The 6,319-nt window shown below is 49.9% G+C and overlaps 1 long non-coding RNA gene across 1 annotated transcript; it reads right to left on the bottom strand.

Moving 5' to 3' along the window:
- Positions 1–4,780: 4,780 nt before the first annotated feature.
- On the bottom strand, positions 4,781–5,252 carry LOC140217195 (uncharacterized). The gene is made up of 3 exons (XR_011893724.1): positions 5,177–5,252; positions 4,985–5,052; positions 4,781–4,844 (listed from the first exon to the last, which is right to left on the bottom strand). It is a non-coding gene; the product is annotated as an uncharacterized lncRNA (long non-coding RNA).
- Between the last annotated feature and the right edge of the window lie 1,067 nt (positions 5,253–6,319).

The raw sequence follows: 6,319 nt of genomic DNA, 5'->3' as shown, positions 1-6,319 counted from the left end.
TCGGTCAGATGGGAACTTGTGCACTCGGACACTTTGTCCTCCGTCATAATTGCACTTGCAGTTTGGTGCGCAACAACAGCCAGGCATCGTTGCGCTTCCGTGTACGGCGAACCACGCACAATCGAAGAAAAGCAATCGCGTTTACGGTGCAGCATGCCCCACCAAAGCCACCAAGCAAATGCTCCACGCGTTGCCGCTCTAGCGTTGCAGCCACGGAGAAAATTTGTCTTCAGAACGCGCGCCGCGTTCTAGAAACGCAGCGCTCCCCCATCCACCGTTACCATCTGACTCTCGTGACGTATTGACAGGGGAGAGGAGGTGATGCGGAGGCCTTACATTTTTTTATGCGAAGCATATTACTAGAGTTCAACCCAGCTCCTCAGGCGCGGCGGTGTCGCCTTCAATGACCTTTGACCCCATGCCATACCACGTGACACCGTGACGTCACGACAGAGGAGAAACGGGGCTCCAACTCGCGCCATCGCTCGCGGCGTCGCGGCGGTATATAAGCAGCTGCGCTTGTTCCTAGGTGGCTTTGGCTCAACTCTTGCAAGATGGGCTGGGTGGGAATCGAACCAGGGTCTCCGGAGTGTGAGACGGAGACGCTACCACTGAGCCACGAGTACGATGCTTCAAAGCGGTACAAAAGTGCCTCTAGTGAATGCGGTGTTGCCTTAGAAACGAGCTGTTTCTAAGGCTCAGGCGTGCGTCGCTTGCTCAGGCGCACATTTCGTTGCCGCGCCGAACGCTGCGTTGCTCGACGCTCACCGCGTCCAATGCGCGGCGCGTAGTCGCTGCGCCGTAGCCCATTGTCTTACACCCCTTGGCGGATCGACGGGAACGCTGTCGCGTTCCACTCTTGAAGGCGAAGCAGAGTAACGCATGAGTTGTTTCTTCGTCTAGCCGAACCAAATATAGCCAAGCAACAGCAGTTCACCAGGCTAAACAGTGGTTCAACAACTAAAATAAAGGCTAGTATGCTTCGCATCCTGGGCTTAACCTTGGCTAAGCCCAGGATGGCAGGCTGCAAGAAAGAAGGCAGTGACGGCAGGCTGCAAGAAAGTTTCGAAGCAGGCACCCGAGTACGCGACCGATCCCGATTGCAATATTCAACACCTTTGAGTCGCTGAAGCTAATCGGCAGCTTCACAAGAAAGAGGCAGAGAGCTTCAGTCATAAATAATGAGGTTCGCTACAACGTTTTGTCTTTCATGGCGGCAAATCCACACGCCAGCACGCGCAGCGTGAGCGCACAGCTCGGTATGTCTAACTTAAGTGCCTGGAGGAAGTGCATGGAAGTGCCTGGAGCTGGACTGCACCCATATCATCTGCAGTTGCATCAGTGCCTGGAGTCAAGGGATCTCCAAAGGAGACTTGTCTTTGCGAATTAGATTTTGATTTAGGAGGAGCAGGATTCTGACTTTCTCACCTAGGTACTCTGGAGTGACAAGGCGAAGTTTTCCCGCAATTGCCAAGTAAAACTCGACAAGGTACACTATTGGAGTGAGCGAAATCCCCACTGGCGAGGAAGGTCCCGCCACCAATGTCAGTGACCTTTTAATGTTTGATGCGGAATATATGACAGCACAGTCATTGGCCCAGTGTTCGTTAACAACACTCTGACCGGCAAGAGGTATGCAAGTGAGTTCCTCAGGGGGGCAGTTGAAGACTTCTTCTGCAACATGCCACTTGCAAGGCTTGACGCAATGTGGTGTCAACACGACGGGGCCCCAGCCCACAGCTGCAATCAAGCGCCAGCATAGCTTGATGTTACCTTCCCAGGGCAATGGATAGGGAGAAACGGACCTGTCCTGTGGCCGGCAAGGTCACCCGACCTCTACCCTCTTGACTTTTTCTTGTGGGGCTATATTAAGGACCACGTGTACACGACGCAAACGACGACTCCAGAAGCCTTACAGGAGAAGATAATTGAAGTCTGTCACAGCATTTCACCAACAGTGCTCAAGGCAGCGACAGCAAGCCTTCTCAGAAGATCCCAGTCTTGTATCGCTGCAGAAGGTGATCTCTTCGAGCGCTTGCTGTGAAAGCGCATGAAAAATAAGCGTAAAGACTGCATCTGTGCATTTATGATACTCTTATTCTACCATTCTCAGCCTTCTGAAAACTTAGCTTTTATTTAGGGACGTTCAATTTCCTTACAGCTATCGCGAAATGACGGAGCTGTTGCTTCCGGCAGCACAAGCGATAATCGCTGCGTTTGCTTATCTCTATGGCGAACTTTCGCGAGTGGAGCACATCGCTGGCGTAAATGGCACGGCCAACGCCTACGTCGCTGCCCTGTCGCCTTTTAAGTGGCAGCGTGCCCATGAATACTTGTGCGCGGAACGTTTGGGAGCAGTGCAATCAAGACACCAAGCGGGCATGTCACGTGGTGTTTCGTATTTCGCGGGCATCATCACTAAGCCGAAATACACTAATACCAGTGTCCTTCTCTGCTGTGGTGAAAGACGACGACGATGCCAACTACACATGCGGCACGACGCGGGAAAAAAATAGAGCACGAGGGTCGAGGCTTGCTCCGGCCGTTCCATTAGTACGGAGAGGGCGTAATTGCGGAGAGCGGCGTGGCCGCTCCTTTCGCCGCACCGCGGCGCGCGTGCCCGACCCCTCGCCTCCACTGCTATGGCTTCGCACGAGGCGACTTGCGGCGCCTTGGAGGTATTGCGTGATGAAGAGCGGCGGAAAACCGCGATGAATACAAATTTACACAAGAACACCAATACCTCCTGCGGCTAGGTATTTATTTTCTTACTAAGCTCCATACGCTGCGGCCGCATGTTGCCCGAAGCGGGCAGTCATGATGTCATGCGAAACGAGTGCTCCCCGGAAAACAATCATATCTGCGGGTTTGGGCGCAGCAGGCCACTGAAAGCATGGAAGTATGGGAAGGCATTACTTCTTTATAAAAGAAGTGCCACGTCTCACGAGGCAACGCAGTAGTAATTTTTTTCCCCTGTAAATTCATGAACGTTTGTGCATGACGTACTAGCTCGGTCAGAACGTCTTTACCGGTCAAAAAACAGCCTGGAAGGCAAATGGCAATTGCATTATGAAGAAAATGGGCAGGCGATGTTGCACGCTGAGCTGTCAATTTTATATTCCTTAGGCGAGCTAATCACTGTTCCTCCTGTACGAGAGAGTCTGCTCACCAGAGTCGACAACCGCGGAGAGCAACGTCCTGTGGCCCTGATTAATCTGTGTACTTGAATATCATGGCTATATTCGTGGTAAAAATTACCAGCATAACAAAGTCAGTGTATGCAGGAATTTATTTACAATAAAAATTTGTCAGCTCGCGTGCGCTCGAGCTGTTTAAACGCGCAAAACCTTTCGACTGAGCGGCTTAGTAATTAATTTTTTGCGATAGGCCACTCTGTCCGTAACAAGAGCAGCAATGTTTGATAGGAGGGGCTTTATGAATTTCTTTGCCACTATTGAGGATGTGACCGAGTCATGGTCTTCTCTTGCCTCGCATATAAATAGAGGGCAGCTCTCCAGATGCGGCAAAATCATTGCCGTGATCTTCTTGCACACATCGTTTGTGCCAATACGTGGCACTGCGATGTCGATGGTCTTCTTTACTTTTACAAGAACAGCTAAAAACTCGGGCTTTGGGAACACCAAACCCCCTCTAGTTCGGTGGTTAATAAGTCCCATCACTGGCGATATTGATGGTCCCGAATCATTCAGTCTTGGGCAGGCGCTGCACATCCTTTGTTCTTCTATCGCTTTCACGACAAAACTGCCGTGGTGATACCAACGCGAGGAATGACACTGCGCTTCAAGACATCGCATGTCACGACCTCAACGGCGGCAGAACTAACGGCCCCGCGTCGAGCGCTGGAATTCATTGAATCTGAAAGAGCTCGAAAATGGGCTGTGTTCTGTGATTCAAAACCGGCATTACAGTGCACGCAGTCAGTTCTCCGACACGGATGCCATGACCAACTGACATACGAAATCGCGAAACTTTACCATCATGTCCAACAAAAAGGTCACGAGGTCGTTTTTCAATGGGTACCTGGCCATTGTGGAATCAGTGGCAATGATTCCGCCGATAACGCTGCTCGCACAGCACATCAGGAAGAGCAGAGCGTTCCAATTCCGCTTTCGAGGACAGACGCCGCTAGGCAGCTTCGATACCTGGCACGCAGTCTCACACTGACCGAGTGGAACTCGCCAAACTTACGACTCACACGACTGCATCGACTAAACCCCTCCCTGCAACTCCGGCCTCCACTCGGACTTCCTCGACGTGAAGCTACGCTTCTCTGTCGCCTTTGGTTAGGAGTTGCCTTCACAAAGGCATACTCTACATTAATTGGACAGACTGACAGTGGAGCATGCGAGGTCTGTGGCACAGAAGAAAACATCGACCACCTGCTGTGCCACTGTCCACGATACACCCCTGAGAGACAAGAACTTGCCAAAGCTTTTCATAAACTGGACAATCGGCCGCTTTCTGTGCAGGTGCTGCTGGAACACCGCCCCCATCGCCCGTCGGCCCATAAAGCGGTGAAGGCACTTTTGTGCTTCTTAAGGACGACGGGCTTGTACGACCAACTGTGACTATTAATGCAATTACTGTAAGGCCACACACGTCAGCGAACTCACTGCAATTTCCTTCTTTCCTTCCCTCCTCTCTCTCCCTGTTATCTTTGTTTTCCCCCTTTCCCTTTCCCCCGGTGTAGGGTAGCCAACCGGACATGATTCTGGTTAACCTCCCTGCCTTCTTCTTATCTCTTTTCCTCCTCCCTTCCTTCACGACAAAACCGACGACGTATGCTACTGCAGCGGTTTCCACTGTTGAAGGTGGCCGCTGCACTGAAAAAGAAAACGTAAGAACAAAGTGCTCATATCAGGACTAATTAAGCAATATGGAGCTCCAATCCCGGCTTGAAAAAGTAATAAGCTCGAAAGGCTATTATAACTGCATGCGCAATACATTAAGTCTGCCTACTTACAGGGCATCACTTTCAAGGGCGCCAGCAAACTGTTGACATCATCCACGAAACTCGGTGGTTCACAAATGCTAGAAAACCAAACGGTACAGAAACTATATATTAGTGGCCGGCATGAAAAAGGTGCAAAAGCATGGGGAAACAGCACTAGCTTGAAAAACACATTTTTTAAACGGAGCTGGGGCTTATGCATACCTAGGTAGGAAATCGCTAGTTGCTGCTGACACACTGCTTTGATCATCCGCAATATCGGGTGGTTCAGACAAGCTGAAAAACAAAACAGTGAAAGAACAAGAAGTTGGTTACCACTATATGGGGTGTACAGAGGTAAAAGAACCTAAGGAAGCGCGCGTCCTTTTTGAAAAACTGACATCAAATAAATGGTGCTGCAGCGGATGTGCATACCTCAGTAGTGCACTACTGGTTTTAGCCGAGGTGTTCTGAGGAATGCTCGATGTGTCCAGTCCTGAAGATGTCCCGCTCGGCACAGCTGGATCAACTCTGCTCAATTGGGTTGATGTAGAAGCACTGTACATGCTGGAGAAAAAAAAATGAATACGACAGAAATGGCATCAGAAGGAAAAAATGCCAAGAAAATTTTCTTGCATGCTCAGCACAGACTAGCATTAGTGAACAAGTGAAATTAAACCACAAGAACTTGATATACAGCGAAATACACTTCATTTTACAGAAAAATGTGTGTGCTTACCTCATAATACTCTGACCATTTCCCACATTTGATGCCTGCGATGCACACAGGATGCCAGTCCGCAGTAATTTTTCAAGGCCGAAGGTGACAGCTCTAGCGTCTAGACAGTCATTGCAACCCGCCATTTGACGCAAAGCACTGAAGAGGACCTCAACCGGATCACTTGACAGATTTCTCGTGAGGACATAAAAGAACCCACTCTCCAGCAATTACTTAATACAAAGAACCGAAAACTTGCTTGTGAGCAGCAGTGCCTCGTAAGTTTCTGGGCTTAGGAATTTTTTTCCACTTGATTTGCAGGCACTGTGGAGACTCTCAAGGTACTGCGGGAATTCGTCCTCAAGCCACTTCAAGCGTCCATCTGTCGCACAGAAGAAATGCATCTGGTCGGGCTTGTTTAAGTGCACGTGGGCTCTTTTGTTGGCCACATTATGGATATCAAACCACTTTTGAATTGCCTTCATGAACTGCACAGTTGCGCCAGCATTTCTGAAGGGCTCAGCTCTTGGGTGATAAGTAGGGAACTCCATAAGAAAGGAAACCACAGCAATTACCTCATCCGAGAAAAGCTGCACTGTCCTCCCAACATTCATTTTCTCGAAATTGTTCCGCTCCACGTGCTTTTGAGT

The sequence above is a fragment of the Dermacentor andersoni genome, chromosome 4 (genome assembly GCF_023375885.2).
Source record: "Dermacentor andersoni chromosome 4, qqDerAnde1_hic_scaffold, whole genome shotgun sequence".
NCBI lineage: Eukaryota > Metazoa > Arthropoda > Arachnida > Ixodida > Ixodidae > Dermacentor > Dermacentor andersoni.
Note: the sequence above shows the minus strand (reverse complement) of the source record. Positions and strands in the feature narration are given on the sequence as shown.